At 43.4% G+C, this 19,214-nt stretch overlaps 1 protein-coding gene across 5 annotated transcripts in view; it reads left to right on the forward strand.

The window, feature by feature from the left end:
- The window catches only part of KLHL29 (kelch like family member 29), a 405,515-nt gene that overhangs the window by 199,039 nt on the left and 187,262 nt on the right, over window positions 1-19,214 (forward strand). Inside the window, exon 1 of one of the 5 annotated variants that reach the window (XM_087775207.1) lies at window positions 7,176-7,263. The exons of the other annotated variants lie outside the window; for them this stretch is intronic. The gene's annotated coding sequence lies outside the window, so the exon portion shown is untranslated. Of the gene's footprint in view, window positions 1-7,175; window positions 7,264-19,214 lie in introns of those variants that run through there. 5 annotated transcript variants of the gene reach the window in all.

Consider the following 19,214-nt stretch of genomic DNA (forward strand, 5'->3'; position numbering starts at 1 on the left):
TAGCAATTAAATGCAATCATTTTTAAATAATATCATTTTATAAACGTTGTATAAAAGTAATGTAAGCTGCAGATAGCTACTGCAAATTTATAGTAAACAACTTTATTGTATATTTTGACAAACCTTCTGGAAGCTTGAAATATTAATTTAGATTTTTATAGAATTCATTGTTCATAGCAATAAGAGGGCCCTATATATGTTTAAAGAGTGCACATTTAGGACAATAGGTTGAGTGTTTTCAGGGATTTTTAGAGTAACTATTTTAGGTTTCTTAAGCGGGGTATAAAATTTCAGTTTTGGGATGGCCCTGGTCTACTTCCCATTTTGAAATTTCTTAAGTGTACCTTGCCTGGTAAAGAAATGAAAAATTGTTCAACACAAACCGTAAACAGCCATCTCAATGAGAGACGTGTAAAATTAAATGAGCCCTCCAGAGCCCTTAAGGCATCTTTGCTCCCTTGTTGAAATTCAGTAGTGAGATCTGACCCCTGAGTAGATGGAAAAAGTCAGCAGGACAACGTGAAGCTGGGAGAACTTCAGCAAAATGAGAAAGTAGCTCTTGAGTTAGGGAAGGCATATTTTAATTATTTCACTTATTTGTTTTGTTTACTTTGGACTGATTTTTGTTAGCCATCCTTCTCCAAAGGGAAAGACAATAGTCTATTCCCTTCAGTAACAACAAGATCCTTTTTTAGTGATGCTCTTCTTCACAATTTTTCAAACCATGGGTGCATGTATAAATGAAAAATTAAGAGCCCTCTAAGATAAAGAGCTTGCAAATACAGAGACTGCAGGTAAGCGAACTTTTTTAAATGAAGGATTTTTTAAATGAATGAGTTAGGCAGTACCAGAGCCTCCTAATTCAGTGCTCCACTGGCTTTCTGTTGAGGCTGGTTTAGCTCCCTTGGGAATTTAAAGCCGCTTTGAGTCTCAGCAGCACTGTGGACCCCCGATGGCAGCGGGCAGCGTTACCATGATGTGGTGAGGTATTTTTCGTCAGCTCAGCTGCAGTAACGGACTGTGTGCCTTCTTATAACCTGCCTCACTTCTAAAGGAAAACATGTTAGCTTAAGTCTCAAATGTACACATGTGGCTTAAGCTCATTTTGCTTCTCCAGAGGGGCACACTAGGAGAAAACACATGATACGTTACTGCAGCTTGGTTATTGTTATTTTACAGTAACTCGATTGCTTGTGGTCATCTGTGTATAACTTTAGTCCTGTGTAGAACAATTTAATGCAATTCAAAAAAATCCCATTAAATTCTCATTTCAGCTCGGCCTTTGTAGATCTCGTTATGCTTCTGTTTTGCTTGTATTTTGTGTCAGTCCAAAGGTCTTCCCCTTTCAGTTTTACTGTATGCCCGTGCTGTCAGTTGGGTAAGAAACCAGAGCATTGGTGTGGAAAAATTAAACTGGAATGACAAGTACTGGTTAATGTATATCGAGCATAGCTCAAGTTGTTATAAGGGTAAAAAAATCCTTGTTACTGGAAGTTGAGTGCCATAAAATCTACATTACATGGAATGTAAGATATGTTAACCAAAAACTTAATGCACAATTTAAAAAAAATTATAACAGCCTACAGCTGTCAAAGAGAAGTATGCTTTCATTTCATGTCGCTGACTCTTTAATGCCTCTTCAGCTTAACCCGTGTCCTATCCTTGCTCATCCTCAAGCAGGGAAGTAAACAGAGGTCCACCTGAATGATGGGCAGTAGTAGATGTCTCCTAGCAGGAGACTATTTTTACTTCTTACATGCCTTTTTGGGGGGTAATTTTAAAGAGATAGATGTGGAATTTAGAAAACAAGAAACCAAAGCTGAATAACTACATTAAATGAAGTAATAATAATATATGTTTCCTATCACCTTTATATCAGAGGGCTTTTGAAGGCAGCATCTCTGTCTTTTGGTTGCTTTGTTTTCCCTTTAAATCCACAGTGGCTTTGTCCTGTTGATGCCTTGGCTGCAAACATAGTCTGTAAAGGCATAAGCCAGAAGGGATCTTGGGGTTCAGTTTGCTTTCCATCAGGTACAACAAGCCTGAATTTTGGCTTGGGTAGATCACTTTCGCAGTATAAATGAAAAATCAGATTTGTCTTCCTCTTTTTGTTTCTCTGGTTTTCTTGCAATGGGTCATTGAAAGAAAGCCTGAAGGGAGATTCTGGAAAGTATTTTTCTTCCTCCTGTCTTATTTTGTACATTTGAACTACTTCAGCTATTTCTCTCTTTTTGCTGGACAACTCCTTGGAGAAATTAAAGAATTATTTATTTATGATTATTAGTTTCCTTTCAGCATTTTAAAAAATGTCTTCAATGTTTGAAGCACCCCAGCAGGCATCACAAGCAAAATCTGTACCAAAGAAAACAACAATAAAGGAAAAAAAATGACAAATTCCATCCAAACAGGAGAAGGGAGGAGAGTTGTTCAGCAGCAATAATTAACCAAGTTTCAACATGCTTGAGATGCCTGTGGAAACTACCTGACAAATTGATGGGGTTTATGGTATGCCCTGAAGATGAATAGATCTGAGCTGTTTCACTTGCAACTGAGAGTTGGAGTGTGGTTAGTTCATAAGCCTATGTGGAAGGCATTTCTTTTTATAACTTCCTCAGCAGTAATAAAAATTAGTGTTAATCATGTTTATTACACATTTCTCCTGGGAAGTTTCTTGGGAGAGGGGAAGAAGAAAGGGCCCTCTCCTCTGAAAAGACAGGCTATGTTCCCATTTCAGGCAAGTTTCTACTGGGCAGCTTTTCCTCTTGGAAATCCATTGGAGAAATCCTGTCCCATCCTGCGAGTTCATTCATCCTGGGCTATTTGAGTATTTATAGGGAAATACCAGCTCCTCCAACTCATCCTTCCTGCAGCAGGTAGTCAGTGGAGATACATCACAACAGTCTCTTCGAACTACATGAAACACAAAGCTAGCTGTTGCCAGCCTCCTGAAGTCGCTCTGTTCCTGTCTCCTAATTAAATCTCATAGCATTTTTCCTTGCATCTGAATGAAATGGGGTTATGCCTAATCATGAGAGAGTTCCAAGCAGAAGGTTTGCCTTCTGGGATCTTTCTACAGTTAGTGCTTCATGATCTGTTTGGCTGGTGGCAGTTGATTTTAACTGCCTGATTGCAATGGGGGTTGTAATGGGTTGCATGGAATGAAGTTGAAAGTCAGGGCAACAAAGGACAGGGGATGCTGACAAAGCCAAAATAGTTTCATCGTAGCCTATCCCACAGTCTTAGCCAAAAGACAAGACAAGATTAGATTTTGATCATTGGAGCAGAGGCTGAACTGTGGCGTCCTAGAGACCTTAGTCTCACCAAAGATCGGAGTTGTTAACAGAGCCCACTGGCAGAGGACCCTGGACTTCTTCACCCTGCAGCAGCCACTGAAGACAGGATTCAAGGGATAAAAAATCTGTAATTAATACTCTCTTAAAACATCCAGAACCTGGTGTGTTGCCGTCACGCATAACAAGAAACCAGTGCTACTCCAAATCATCTTCTTCATTTCATCAGTTGTTTCTCCTCCCAAGATCCAGCATCCCTGTGAGGACTGCAACTTGGCAGTTGTAGAGGACACATAGAGGAGCCACTCAGTCTAGTGCCAAAGGCAAAGATCCATTTCATAATGGACCTTTCTTTTTCTAACAACGGTTTGAACTGTCAGAGGAGTGGGATTCTCTCTCGGTAGCAACAGAAGCTCCAACTTCAGCTCCTGGCCTTCAGGGGTCATCCCAGAGATCCTCACCGTTTCTGATCTTCCCATCACTGAAGCAAAAGAAAGTGATTTTTCAAATCTTTCTGTTCTATTTCCTTTGAATATACCCTTCAGATATTGCAGAATAATCGTATATTTTTGGAGGTAAGGTTGCTCCATTGAGAAGGCTGTGGGTGATGGCTTCCTCATGCTCCTTTAAGGTCTTGATCTTATTTTTTTGAAGTTAAATTGCCAGAAGGGACCTTCCCTCGAGAGCCCATGTAACTCCCCTGCTGGATTTTTTCCCTTATACTTCTAAAAAGGTCTGCATATTCTTTAGAAACCTCTGGGTTCTGTGGTCACAAAACATCAGTTACCCTAATTAGAAGAAGATTTTTGTGATGTCTTTTTATTTTAAACTACGCAAAAATTCTGTGGTGAGATGACCTAGCAGGAAAAGGCTTGAGGAATAATCCTAAATCTGCCTATTGCGCCAGCCTGTAGCCACGTTACATCCAAGCTGAGGTTCCTGCAGCATTTAAGACTATTAAGCCATCTGAAGGGAGTTGCTTCCTTGGTCATGGACCTGCATTTATTTATACAGAAACTGATCTAAATGTGTTTTAAAGGACAAGATTTTTTCCCCTCATAAGATGTAGACCTGGAAAGGATCTTTCTGCTCCTTGAATCTAAACTCTTGACATTGCATGGAATCACATTATTTGAAGTAGCTTCATAAACGTATGAACCAGTACCTAAAGACCAGGCGGAGTTTTGATCCCCATCACTGTCTAAGAAAGCCCTTTCAGAACTGCATTTTTCTGTTCACTGGCAGGTCATGGTCATTTGTTTTTGAGCAAACCTCATTTTGTGTTTACCCCCTGTATTAACAGAGAGCAATTATACATCCTCATGCTGTTACCTCTCTCCTGTTGGCTTTCCTGTCCATGTGCTCCCTACAAGATCCACCTTCCATGGTGCCAGATTGAACCATGAACTTATCTCTGATGGAGAACACAGTTTGTAGCTTTTAAATCAAGATTATACCTGTTACAAAACACTGCTATTTCAGACCTGGTGAGCTCACCAGGAGGATATTAAATAGATGATCTAATATGTTTGTTTCTCTTCCTCCTGTCGGCATCCTCTCAGTTTTGTTGTTAGTCTGATTTATGAAAATTGGACCTGAAAGGAGACCATGGCATGCAAGCTACAGCATGTCAAGAAGAAGGTAAGAAAACCGCTCAGATTACCCTGGCTAGAGATTTCCCTGGATGAAGGCAGCGGGAGAAAAATCCACTTGTGCCATTTCAAGTGTTCTCTTCTTTGGATTACTACATGGCTAAAAGGCGAAGAAGCGTAACTTCTCAGGGCTGTAACTGAGAGCAATTAGGTCCTAAAACCAGAAACAAGGAGGATGCACTTTCAGGACCGCTGAGATATTTTTCCCTTCCCTATTCCTGCTCTCTTCAATGCAAAAACCAAGCAGACCCATGACATGTCCAGTGCCAAGATCTAGAATAGAGAGGGAGAGTCTGCCCAGCTGGCGAACTACCACAAGGCTGAAAGGGGTGTGTGTGCACGCTGCTGGTACCTGCATGATTACAAATACAGTCCCACTTCTTGTTTTTGTAGCTGAATCAGTCCTTGAAATGGCTACTCTAGGTTTGGCCTTTAAAGTAGTTCCAGAAACACAGCAATTAAGCCCAAGTCAGCACAAAGTGAAGGGCCTTTGAACGCATAGCCAATACCACGGTAAGCACGAGAGGCTGATACGCTGATCCGTAGATTTAAGGAATTTCTGTTCCCATTTCTGATAAAATGAAGCCCTCCAGTGTTGGTCCAGCCTAGTTTAATAAGATTTGAGCCACTGGGCTTTTCCGCTTTCCTTACAGACTATTCCACCATTTTATAGCAGTCGGTAGAAAGAATTTGATTAAACAGCCCTCCTCTTCCCTTTCAGTTAAAATATGGGGGCACGAGGCCATCCTGCTGCTGTTCATCTCTGTAGGACTTCACACAGTACATCCGTGATCCACAGCTCATAGGCTGGTAGATGCTACAAGAAGAAAATGCAGTACACGGGGAGGGTGCCTGTCTATATTCAGAAAGATAGTCGTAAGAACATAAGACGTGACAGCGATTGCTTTTATTCCATCTGTTTCAGTTCCCCACCCAAACATGCACGCTTCTACCAAAGAGATAAAACCTTAAATTACTTGTATGGTCTGCAGCCGAGCTACCAGCAGAACATACATATTGCATGAGCCAAGCCCTACTGTTCCTACTCAGCTCAGCTTCTCTCCATCATTTCATTTAGGCAGAGTTTTGCTTTAGTGCGAGGTGCGTAAGAATCGTGAGTTTTGGCCTGAGACTGCTTCAGCAGTTATGTGTCATGCTTTATTTTACTGCACAGCAGTTTGCCAGATACACCATATTGGAGACACGTTGGTCTTTGTCGCTTCCAGAACTGACACTTCCTTTTCCAGTCCTGCCTTTTAAACTATTTCAGTTGGACAACACTGAGCTTTTGAAAAATGCTGATATGTCCCCCCCTTTTGAAACAGTATTTTAATTCAGGGACTTAGTCAAGACTTAAATCTTACTGATCCAACCATGCCAGTTCAGGTTGTGATTTTTATTTTATTAAAAAACATAGTGATGCTGGTATAAAGCCATACTGCAAACATGGATACACCCTTGGCTAATTTTATGATAGAATGACTTGCCAAAACCTGTTTTTCTACCCATCGGCTATATTTCTGTGTTGTTTCTAATTTGTGTGTTAGCATTCTGGCATTCTCTTTGCTGCAGAATTACTCCTGGTCATATCAGCAAGGCTTATGCCAGTACAACCCTCTAGTATGGGCAACGCCATAATCTGTTGTAAAGCCATTGTGAAAGGTCAGGAAAAGGTGGTCTGGAGGACTTTATTCCAGAGTCTTAGGACTAGGGCCATGCCCTGGTTGCTGGAATTTCAGTCAGTAAGGCTCCTTCCCAAGTTGGCCAGAACTGAGGATGTTTTGACTCCATGCACGCTGGATTTTTAATCTTGTTTTACATATCAGGTGGGTCTGGCAGGGGGTGGGATGCTAGGAGGAAAGCATGTCTTTCTATAAATTGTGGCTGGAGACAAATAAAGCAGCTGCTGTTGGTCTTTGGCCTTGTTACCTCTGTGCATCATTTTACGTGTCTGCCCTTTGGAACATGTGGAATTTGCATGCATATGTGCCTTTTTCTTATAAAACGAAATGAGGACAGCCTAATTTCATTTTTTTCATTGAGAAGAATTCCCTTTTTGTAGCCATTCTTTCTTTCTGACATAGACCACTGCATTTATTTGTGATTGTTTCATTGGGGATGGGTGAAATCAATAAATGCCATTGGTTTGTGCGTCCACTGGGATGTGCACATGAAGCTGTGTCTCCTTCTGTGTCGCTCTTGTTAAAATACAAAACCATATTTATTTTCAGTATGAAGAGAGCCAGAGAGAGAAGTTTATCCCAGTGTATTATCTTGAATGCTGCATTACCTAAAGGCTGATGATATAGAAATAATTGAAAGTAAGTACTGCAAAATTGTTGAGATAAATTTTGACATAAAAATGTAGGTTGGTTCATAAAAAGTTGCAGTGACAGTAGGTTATAGTGACAGCTTTTCAACAACTGTATAAGCCTCCAGATGGAAGGGAATTTGGCTTAATGAATTATAGGCAGTCTGTGTAACACAAGCTCCTTTTATAGGAGCAGATCAGAAGAAAGAATAAACTTATTCATACTGGCATGTGTTAAATAACATCATTGTTAAAAACGTGGAGTGGAAAAGAGAGTGAGAAATGCAGGACTTAAAAAAAAAAAAAATCCACTGTTAATATCTCAAGACCTTTGGGCTCCCAAGCAGGACACTGGGGTGCTGTTGTTTCAGCATTATCTGATAACAAACATTGTCGTCGGCCAACTGCGGAGGCTCGTAGCCTTCTGGTGATGAGATGACCCTGCTGCAGGACCACCTTCTTTGTGTCCTTACCCTAAACTCATCAGGGCTGGGACAAAAACCTCATCTTCTGGTTTTTCTTTGCTGCCTCTCCTGGTGCAGTCTGCTAAGGAGGATGGTTGCAATGCCTGTTCATGCCTTCATGTTCTCTCCCTGTGCCTTTGCCCTGGGTACGGAGTAGCCTTTGCTGGTAAAGGTTGTTACTTACACCTGGGGATGGATAGTCAGGGCTCCTGAGAGGGTTTTTTTCCCAAGCTGTGCCACAGACAGGCTGCGTGACCTTGGCAAATTACTTAATATCTGCTTTCCCAGCCAGAAAATGATGATGATACTTACCTGCCTCCCAGGAGAAGCATTTGGACCTCATTAAGGATTAGGACATGCTTTTAGTTTAGTTAGTTGTGTTGAAATGTGCTTCATAAGCAAAAGTTATTGTTAAATAATGAATGAGGAGAAATGCTGTCAAAGTAATATAAAGGACTGAGCCAGTGCTAAGAGCGGTAACCAAATAAAAATCACATGCGCTGTGATGTCATATCAGGGGAGTACGACTGAAAACTAAGAATAAGCAGCAGATGTCAGTGACTCATTAAAATAACAAACTTGTATTTCTAATTTTGTCAACATACTGTGGCACTTTTGATGGGACGGATTAACTGCTGATGAGCTTGTAGGTTTTTTTATGCACATGGCGGTGAGTTAAGGACATAGTTATAGCCTTCAGCCTGCATTACTGAAACTGTGGGAGGTTTACGAGGCAATATTAAAATCCATGGATTTAAGATTTAGAAATGCAGGAAATTTCCATGAAACTACTAATCATGGATGTGTAAAATAGTGAGTTATCTGGGTAGGGAGTGCTTTATCTTGGTAGGGAATATTTTTCCAGCAGGTCTGTGTCTTTAGAGATTTTCAGGTGGCCTGTTTAGCCTCTTCCACCTCACGTAAGCAGCCGTGTAACGGACAGATGCATTTACCGTGGATGTGGTACTGACACTAAATATTAGGCATTTTCTTACAGCAATAAGCAGAAAGATGCATGGCCAAGCACTTACTTATCCCACTCCCTGTTTCACAAACGCAGGCATCTTAATTGTACTGGCAAAGCAGATGTGTATGTTTTGTCAGTGCGACTGTGTGTTTTTGATAATCTATCTCCTCAAACTCTGCGAGGGCTCATTTTTCTCAGCATATTTTATATTTAGCAGCACCTGGATCGTTACCTGTGCACCTCATGAAACCTTTTTTCTTATTCATTTTCCTAATTAACAGCCCGTGCTTGCCACGTGTGGATAATAACACTTGTATCCTCACACAAGTAGAAGGAGTCTCTCAACAGCAGTCATTTTTTTTCCCTTTGCATCTCTAAAAGGACCTAACAAATTTTTGTCGAGACGGTTTTTCGTACGGAGCCCTGACCTCTGCAGAGACACGCTGCAGGGCGCTGGAGCCGCGCCGCTGCTGCCGGCTTCTGCCCGCCGCCCCCGGCAAGTCAGCGAGAAGAGAGCGGCTCCGCGGCGTCGCCATCAGCCTTCGCTTCGCCCCGGGCATCGCGTCTCTCCCAGCGCACAACGGTGCATTGTACGACACTGAATGACAAGCAGTTCTATATTAAGAAAAACATGAAAACGCAGCTTATTAGAAGCCACAGGGTTGATTGAAAGCGTAATAAATGGCAGCCTACCAACAAGGATTGTTGCTCTGGGTAGATAATCTGGTTAGTAAATATTTATTTCATTACAAAGTCTCTTTTATGGTTTGATCTGGGTTCAGTCAACAATTCTAAGTGACCTCTTCAGCATTTTAAATTGGATCTGGAGGTTCTGCCATTTGAACCAGGGATACCATAAACAAATAAGAGGTTCAGTGCAATTGGAGGTAGTGGTATGAAATGCAATAGTATTTATTTAGAGAATCCTCCACAGGCGTCTGCTGTTTGATTAGGCAGTTTGTTTGCTTTGAACTCCTAACTTGTTTAATCTTAAAACTTTGAGAAGATACAGAAATATTGCACTCATTCAGGGACAACTAAAAAACATTAACTCCTCAATTACTACTGTGCGTGCTCCCATTTCACCAGTGCAGCTCACTAGCATATCTCGTAACCTAATGGCCAGCAAATTCCACTGTACCTGGATTCTTCAAGCAGTGTAGCAAATGCTTTTTGCCCAGGCCTGCCTGGTATAATCAGCTCTCAAGAAGAAAGGGAAAACATAATTTTTATCAGCTTTGCTGGTGCATTATATGTAGCAAAGTGAAGCAAGCAAATCAGAACATCTTAATAGTTGCATTATAAATATATATTGCACAGTCATTGTTCTCAGCCTCCGTGAACTCTTCAATGTAACGTTCAAGGTCTGCAGAAATAATAAAAGCATTCTTACTTTGTCAAGTGGCAGTGTATCAGATAAATGAATGCAGATTTAAAGGAGAAGAGTGCAGTACTTTCTCCCACTGGAGGTTGTGGTTTTAGCTTTAAATTCAGAAAATGCTTAAGAAAACCTTATGAAATGTAATAAAGTTCTCCTTCCCCGAGCTCACACTCTCAATCTGAAATTGTGTTGAGGGAATTTGAGTTTCAATAGTGTCCTTATGGAGCAGCTATGCTTATTACTTAGATATTAGAGGTGCCCTGTTGATGTACAAGCATTTGAATTCCAAAGGGAAATAAAGTCTGTATTTTCAGCTTATTATTGTACAATATTGTAGGCACTCTGCAGTAAGCATCTGAAAAAAAACTGTTCTTTTTCCCTTCTAACTTTTCACCACCTAATGTGTTGTCTTGGCTTCCTACCTCTGCCGTGAAAGAAAACATCAGCTTAAATTTCCAATTCCCTAGTAAGAGGTTACGTACATTATAACACTATTATAGCTAATGTTGTTTATGTACTTAATTCTTTGTGCTAACAGTGGTGGCCACAGTTTGAAGTTGTCTTGCCACCTAGGTGCTCAAGGGAAGTACTAAAATTACCCAAGAGCAGGCTGAGAACCAGGCAGCGTGTCCTCTCCTGTTTTGTCTCCTCCAACGCTGACTTTTAATGTCCTGCTAAGTTTGCTTTGTAAATACAGGTGCACACCAGCTAGCATAGCTGTAGGACAGCTCGCTCAAAGAAGCAGAAGCAAAACCATATAGCAGGCACGTGGATGTACTCGGAAGGAGCTGCTCTGGGTAAAAATGCCTTGTCACATCCCTCACCATCTCATTTTCACTTGCATATGCTCCTGTGGCGTTGCGGGAATACACTTGCTAACGGTCTGGCTTGTGAACCCGAATCCCTTGTGAACCCGTCCTTCCCACCCCGTGCGCTAGAAATGAAAAAAAAGGAAAGAGCAAACCTGAGCGAAAGCTCTCGGCTTTCTTTACTCTCTGTGTGAAATGGAGCATGGAGGAGAGTGCTCCAGGCAAGCAGCAGCTCCGAGTTAACCGCCAGGTCAACGCGGAAGGCCAGGAGCTGGTCAGTGTGTTCCCAGCGTGTAACTGAGGCAATGCTCGCCACCTTTTGCAATGGATAGGATTATTTATAAATGACGCATGAAGGGATTTTGAGGTCTGGGAAGGCAGCGCCGTGGCAGGATCAGAAAATGCTTGAAGGTATTCATTCAGCCAAGCCCAAAATAAGCCCCAAAATGAGACAGAATGGAAGATTTTTGCTGGGCCTTGGAAGAACTTCTGATTCCAGTTGCACAGCCGTCAAATGAGGAACAAGCCGTGCTGTGTATATATTAGAAGAGCTCCTCTTCTCTATTTTGTTGCTTTCTGTCCCCAGCAAGTACAGAAATCTTACTGCGTAAATAAAAACTGAGGGCAGGATTCACCCAGCTAAAACCAGGGAGCTTTGGCATTGGCTTCAGTCGGGATAGTAGGAGCTGAGCGCACACGTGGGTTTTGGTTCATGCTTCCTATGGGCAGCTTCGGTGGTTTCATACATAACTAGCCTCCTTTGCATTTCTCTATGTGTATTTAAGCTATATTTTAACTCTAGATTTGGGTGGGCTTAACCCCTGAGGTCATTTAAGAGTGTTTGACAAAAGGCTCTCTGTTTTAAATGAATTCTCTAAGGGGATAGTCTTGTCCCAGTTACGTGAGTTGCGACCAACCTTAAAATTGTCTTTTTCCCTCTGTATTCCAAATAGTCAACTAAAGCAAAAACGGTCTGTCTTAGAGGGAGACACATTATGGGACTCATTAAACTATATGCATTTAATGTAGGATCTGTATATTAGTTCTTAGCACAAATGAGCAAATGTTGCTTTGCATACATACCCTGGTGTTACTGCTGAAACTTCTTCCCCCAGAGTAGGTCTGCTAAATTTTAGATTGTTAAAAATGATGAAAAAGTCCTTTTGACACAGACAGAGGATTAAAAACAAAGATACTGTTTGTTGTGCTACTACAAACACACCCCGAAACTGAAGCTCAGGTGTTTACCTTCTGGGTTTTGAGCCTTCAGTGGCTGAGTTCTTCCCAACCAAAGCAGTTAGAAATCACTAATGAAAGTCACATTCTTCGTTAGTCATTGTACACCCAGAGCTAGGGCCCAACGGAAAACACAAACTACTGGAGATACATCTAGGATTATTACAGCTGGCAGTATGGCAATGATTTCAATTTTTTTGAGAGTCTTGAAAAAGGACTGTATTAAAAAATAAACATTCTTAGGCAAACATGAAGCTGGCAGTATGGAAGAAGTCCAGTTTTATCACTGCAGTACCGGCTGTGCAAGTCTTTGTATTCAGCATTATTTCGTATTTTGATTAAGGAAAGAGGGGGCTTCTCACTGCAGGAGTCCATCTGTGTTGTGGGTCCCCCCACCCCGCAGTACAACCTGACTTCCCCACAACGTCTCAGTCACTTCTTGCAATCTAATGTATTCCAGGAAGGGGGAAGGATATGTCTGATTATTGATCGAGTTCGTTTGTGAAATCAAAAATGCAAGTGACTTTTGCATGACTTTAAGAAAGATGTCTTGCCTGAGCCTTTCTCATGCTAGCACATATGCATGGTTTAGCGTTCATGCTTTTTATGTTTCTGGCTCATAGAAAACCCTGTTCCTGTTGGATGTATTGAATGATATGGTTGGATCTGCTTCTCAGATGAAGTATAAAATCCTGCTCGTATCCATTTGTCTTCCTGTGTACCCTTTCCATTCTCTTTTTTTCCCCCTCCAACATGGATATTTTTAGCCCAAGAGGTCTAATTTGTACAACTCATTTACACTGCTTTTCCCCTTTTTGGTAACTTCACTACTCTTATGCAGTACTGGTCATGAACTCTGCGTAAGGATGACGTGCTCAGCCTAGTAGCTGTCTTCTGCTGCCTTACACAGCAGCAATGCCCATGTTGTTCCCACCCTCCAAAGGGTAAAAAGCTCCCCTTCCTCTACCTCTTGGTGGCCCATAAGCCTTCCTCCCCTCTTCTCCCTCCTCCACACATCCCGTCTGACCTGTACCAGGAGGAGGAGGAAAGTCACTCTTGGGTTGTAATGCATTTGAGGTCTTCCTGATGTAGCAAAATACAAGACCCGTAATAATTTCTCTCCGTGTTAAATATTGATTTAATCTTTTCCATGCCACATTTATTCAAAGCTTCGTGCCATCAAGTTTTCACCATCACTCTGTGTGTGTGCGCACATGTTCACATGTCAATACTCATTAATATCGGATGTCCTGTCAATTCCCTGTATTGACACTGAAGTGGGCCATGCATTTTGAAAGCACGTATTGACATTTAGGAATTGCCTGTATCAATCAAAGATTTTTCTCCCGAAGGAAGGAAGAGCCCAGCCAAATAAACAAAAGGTCCCTCTGTGATGTGCAGCCTTTGCTGCTGAAACATAGACAGGAAAGAACATGGACTTTTTTTTTACCTTAAAGAACAGTTCCCTGCAAAGCCTGTAGCACACAACTCACTGAGATGGGCTGGTGGCTGGAGGTGTGTTTGTGAGGTTTTCCACCCTTGGTTTCATGGATTGCTTGCAAGTAGCAAGGAAGCAGCTCTTTGGGTTGAAGGCCCATACCCATGGCTGCAACCCTTAGAGCCCTGGAGATGATGAGGTAAGCTGGGGGAGCCTGAGCGCACACCGCACAGGCAGAGCAGAATCACTAATTGGGGTAACTTAATAGTATAGCCCATTCCACTACAGCCTGATGGGCTAATTGTTTATGCTGCATTTCTCCAGCAAAATGCATTTGTATGCATTATGGCTAATAAACACATCGGCCAGATTCAAATGGGAGCTAAGACTACGTGCATTTCCAAGGGAGTTCATTGCTGAGAGAAGAATTTGCCATGCTCTTTTCCTGTGCTTTAGTTTCAGTTTTATGGGGTTAAAGAGGTTAGGTTGTTGATAGTACATCCTGTAAACAGTGGGTCCTCCACGGCTGGGAGTGGCTGGCAGGGGGCTGCCCCCTCTTCCCCGTGTGTCGGCACCATGCCAGGGTCTGTCAAATCCAGCTGGTTCAGAGGGCTGTCAAGGAGTTTGCTGGAAAGAAGCAATTGCACATGTAGCTTCTTTCAGGAAGAAGCGGGTGGTCTGACTTGGAGGCCAAGGAGTCGGCAAGCAATTTCTGGCACTTGCTAGCTTGTCACACTGCTGGCCTCTGCGACCTTGGACAAACAGCTTAACCTCACACAGCGTTTTCCTTCGCTGCAAGTACCCTGTACTTCCAAAATGGAAAGGGTTTTGCTCTCTCTGTAAACACACCTGATCCTGGTGTGGACATCAGGAATCATGTCTCAATCTCCATGTAACATTGTTGGGTAAGGGCTGATGATCGTGCTGGCCATACTGTTGTGGCAGTTCCCTGTGGGCAGTCAGAGGGGATCCGTGACTCAGCGGGGTTGTGCTGAGCCTCCTCGCTTTCATAGGTTACTGTTTGGGGAGGAGGTATTTTGCAGTATCTGGGGTCTGGCCAGGGCAATGTGTATCCTTGCACACACATTTTGAAGGGTATTGAGATGTGGCTACCCCACAAACTTCTCCTTTTGCAGTGGCAGAGCTCCAGGAAGCTGTACACTGTCCTTTTGTCTGTCTCACATGGGTGATACACTAACCCATCAGCACTGCACCGTCATTCATAATACAGTTCGCTGTTCCTGCTTGTGCTGTTTCCAGGTGGTGCTTGCTGCTCCATCCAACTCACCACTCCAAGTTTCGCTAAGGTGCATTGTGAGGCACCAAAATAGCCCTAATTCTGCGCAACAGGGCTGTGGAGACCACCCACAAACTGATGTTTGGCCTCTTGCACCTTGTTTCCCCTGAGGAAAGGGTGAGTCTAGATAGCTTCCCTGGAGTCCTTGTCATTGCGGTTGCTTTGCCCACAGTTCACCAAAGGTCTGGGCATGGAGACAAGCTCAGGCTGGTGGGACTGCATCACTCCCGGGACATGGGATGGCCAGCGCTTGGCACAGAGCTCTTGTGTGTAGGGAGGCATCAAGGCCCTGAGTAGAGACATGGATGCTTTTGCCATCACCATCCTTGCTTGAAGAAGCTTGGCTTGAAGAAGCCAAACAAGGGCTCCAGAGAGGGGCTGTTGCAGTGTAGAGTTTTGCAATTGCTAACACCTCCTGGTCACTGTCTAACTGCTTCAAGATGGGCAGATCCACTGTGGGCCAAGTGGTGATGGAGGGCTCTCAGGCCATCCTCCACATACAAAGAGTTTAAATATAGGTGATGCTGATGAAGTCCTGGTCTCCATGGGGTTTCTAAACTGTACTGAGGCTCTTGGTGGGATCCATATTCCCATGTGGTACCCTGTCCATGGCTGTTACAGCTTCATGAATAGCAAAGCCTACCAGCCTGTAGTCATGGAGGTCTTGGGGTGGTGTTCACCCATCACTCACTTGGCTTGTGGGTGACAGCAGGTCTGAATTGAGCTCCATGGTCAGCATCAGCCACCACTTCAGTTTTGTCATACTAACTTCTCCAATCTCTCCTTCAGTTCAGCCATCTGTTGATAGTTCCTTAAGTTTCTTTCCTAACTTCCCTCTGTTAATAACTTCATACTCATATTTTACATTTTTCCTAAATCTGTCTTCTGCCCACCCATTTTGTGTCCCATTTACTGTTGAAACTCCTTTGTGTTATGTATTCAGTAAGAAATGCCTCTCTCTATGAAACGCCTTCTGCCTGCAAACACCCCTTTTCCCTTAAGACTTCCAGCAATGATCTCTGAAAATATCCACACCACTTCACGGAGAGCTTTTCTCTGGTGTATTCAGATGTCAAACTGTTTGTGTCTCGGCTTGAAGCAGACACTCTCATTTGTGTGCAAAGCCCTACAGTGCACATGGGACACTTCTCAATAAATAATAGCACTAGATTCGTCTGCTGCATCCTATAGTAAAATTGGAAAATAAACCTAAACTTTTCACAGTTGAGGACTGTCTTTCCTCGCTCTCTTCCCTGCATTTTAAATTATTTTTTTGCTGTGCTTCCATTAAGCTGTTGCAATTCCGTTCTCCAGTGTGTGAGAGCTCCCCCTTGCACAAAATTGGGCTAAAAATCAGCTAAAGATTTCCTATGGGGAATCTTCCTGGGAAGGGTGAAATCTCTTTTGGTGGAAATGGGTTATGGTCTCTAATGACATTTTCTTATTCTAAGCCTGAAGACTGTGTGAGTTGGATGGTGAGGTGAGGAGCAGAAGGCTGATGCACCTTATATGAGCTGAACCCACCAGGGATGTGGGGGATCTTACACCAGGAAAGGAAAGATCTGTCCTCTGACGTAGATCTGGGCCAAGCAGAGCGAGCAGCACATAGCTGTTCCCGCCATGGGTTTTGTGCCGTGTTTATCGGTGCCGTGTCCAACCTCCTTGCAGTGGTAGGGCATTGAGCAATGCGGTGGCCCATCGGCCACACGCTGCTTGCTTCCTCCTCCCCTCCCACCTGGCTCACTGCTGTCTCCTTTTTCCACTGGTTGAGTTGCATGAGGCATACTGGGGTTTTTGCCTAATGGAGGTAAAAGAAAGCAAAATGGGGGATTTCAGGAGCTGGGGTAGCTGTTGCAATGAAATGAGGGGTGATGTGGAAATCAGCAAAGCCAACATCACAGTGGTATCAGAAGAGTGTAAGCCACAGTGGAACCAGACAGCCGTCTGGTCCATCTCTCCATGAATCTGCTGATTTTAATATAAAAGTGGCTGTATTTGCAGGGGAGGTGTGTGTGGAAGCAAACAGGGCTCCAAGGGGGCTTGAAAGGAGGGATGTTGTAAACCTATGGTACCGGCCTTGTGTTTCTAGAGATGCTTACGTGCCTATTTCACCATCCTGCTTTTCTGCCTGTCATCCCTGCTCTTCTTGGACAAGCAAGATATTTCAATCCATGAAAAATTCCCCTCTCCAAGGGACATTGCATAGTTAAAACAGCAACTAATCTGTGAGGTGACCAACCAACACCACCACCCGAGGGCTCTGGGTTTATTTGTGCTCCGGAGTGTGTCTGCACATCGCACCCCTTTCTCTGCTCAGGAGCCACTGGAGTATTGTAATGTAGAGGAATCCTGCTCTTGCACAGAAGCTGATTGCAAAACAAACCCTTGGTGTCCTGACCTGTGGTTTGTACAGTGGATGGCTTAAAATTAGGGCTCAGCGAATAATTGATCTGTCTGTTAGACTGCCAAATTGGAAAAAATCATCACTGATGTCATATTAAATGCTCATACGTGACTAAACAGCACTGGGTTTGTTTCTTCCGATCGACATGGCAGGAGCAAAATAGAGAGGAAAAAGAAAATACAGGGAGAATGAGGTTTTAGTGTCAAACGAAGGAGTCTGATGCACTCGAAATGAAGCATTAGTCCTTTAAAAAAACATGAGGGAGAAAATGGCAGACTTTGTGAAGGGGGAGAAGTGCATGGCTCCCCTTTTACCTGATAGCTCAGCAATTTGAGTCTGCACCCAGGGTGGCACGGACCGGGGCTGCCATCCCTTTCCTGCCCGGGGCAGCCTGGATCTGTCCCGCTGTGAGCAGCCAGCATCGTGCACCCACTCTGCTCCTCCTCCTGCATGGATCGACCCTGCCACGGGTCCGGGGGCTCACGGCAGCAAGGGGGACATCCTCACCATGGTGTTACCTCTTTCCTGATGAATAGTTAAAATATTTCCATCCCAGCAGATTGCGTCAAGTGAATTGCAGCCACACAGGAATTTGGGCTTTCTCCTGAAAAGCGGAGGGCTTGATTTGCATCCGCCCCTGAGCCTGGCTGCAGCAAAGCTTGAGCCCATTTCCCACCTCTCAAGAGGACATATTGAAGTTGGTTTCCCTTTATCTGTCCCATTTCATGTCAACTCTGCTGTGCACCGAACACATAAAACATGCTGTGCATATGCATGCCACCATACAGCAGGAAGCAGAAATTGCTACAAGTCTGTTCCTGTAGCAGATGTTCTTGTAACTCTGCAGAACGGAGCAGTGAGACCTTAATAAAGAAATAAAATTAAAATAGGCAGGAATAGCCCGCTTGGCTTGATCTTATGCTGAATTTTTGGAGAAGGCAGCGAGAAGCTGGGAAGCATGTTCAGGGATGGGGCTCTGCCGTCAGAGGCCTTGGAGTGAGAAGACCTGACCTCAATTAGACAAAAATGGGAGGCCCTGAAGGATGGGCAACCCAGAGCCTTGATAGTATGTAACATGGCCAGCTAGGTATCTTGGGCATAAATTGTAGTTGGCACTTTAATAATCTTGCAGCCCTTGCTTTGGCAGACTGATAGATTTTTTTCAGAATCAGGAGGACATTGGAAAAATGTATTTTCTGGGCTAGATTTTAATTTGAGGGCCTGTCAACCTTGGCACTGTCCTTTCTCTTAAAGTAAGGTCACCATGATGTCCTTAGCCTGCAGAATACATGCCTCTCCCAGGGATTTAAATCTCTGAGACATAATGCAGTTCATAATGTTGTAAATATCTTCAGGTTTGCCAATTCTTGTGATTTGATTGCAAGTTTTGCAGTAGTGTCTGATTTGGAAAGGAGAAGAGAGAGTGACGGTTGTTGTTGTTTTTGTGGCTTTTTTTCATTTGGCTTGAAAACCTTGGCTGTGAAATTGTGAAGTTATGGGGGAATTTTTTTTTCCTTGGCTAATACCGAAGATCTATTAAAAGTGTTCTGAATGTATTCTTTTTTTAGAATACTTAGGAGAAGCAGTTGCATATGCTGAGAAATGCCTTTCCGCGGCTCAGGATTGGTACCAGGGAGCCCAATAGGCCCATCACCTCTGGCTGCATCACAAGGTCTGAAGCCAAGCCCCCCACAAAGAGCTGTGCTGTTCTTTCATATTCGAGGACAGGAACACACTTGATTGCGATGAATCCAAACTGGTGCTTCCTACCTTCTTACTGCATTTCAGCATTGTCACTTGTCTTCCATGTATAACTTGCGTTTCAGCCTTGTATCTTGATGAGAGCAGCCAGGTTAACCACATCTTCTGGTTACTTGGGCATGTAGGATGTAGGCTACTTTCCTTGGATCTTTTTTCCCAGGAATTGCGGCAGAGTCTCCTGCTGCTTCGCATGAAGCTCCCTAT

Source organism: Nipponia nippon, unplaced genomic scaffold, assembly GCF_047370975.1.
Source record: "Nipponia nippon isolate SJK-2023a ecotype South Korea unplaced genomic scaffold, ASM4737097v1 scaffold_4, whole genome shotgun sequence".
NCBI classification, from domain to species: Eukaryota; Metazoa; Chordata; class Aves; order Pelecaniformes; family Threskiornithidae; genus Nipponia; species Nipponia nippon.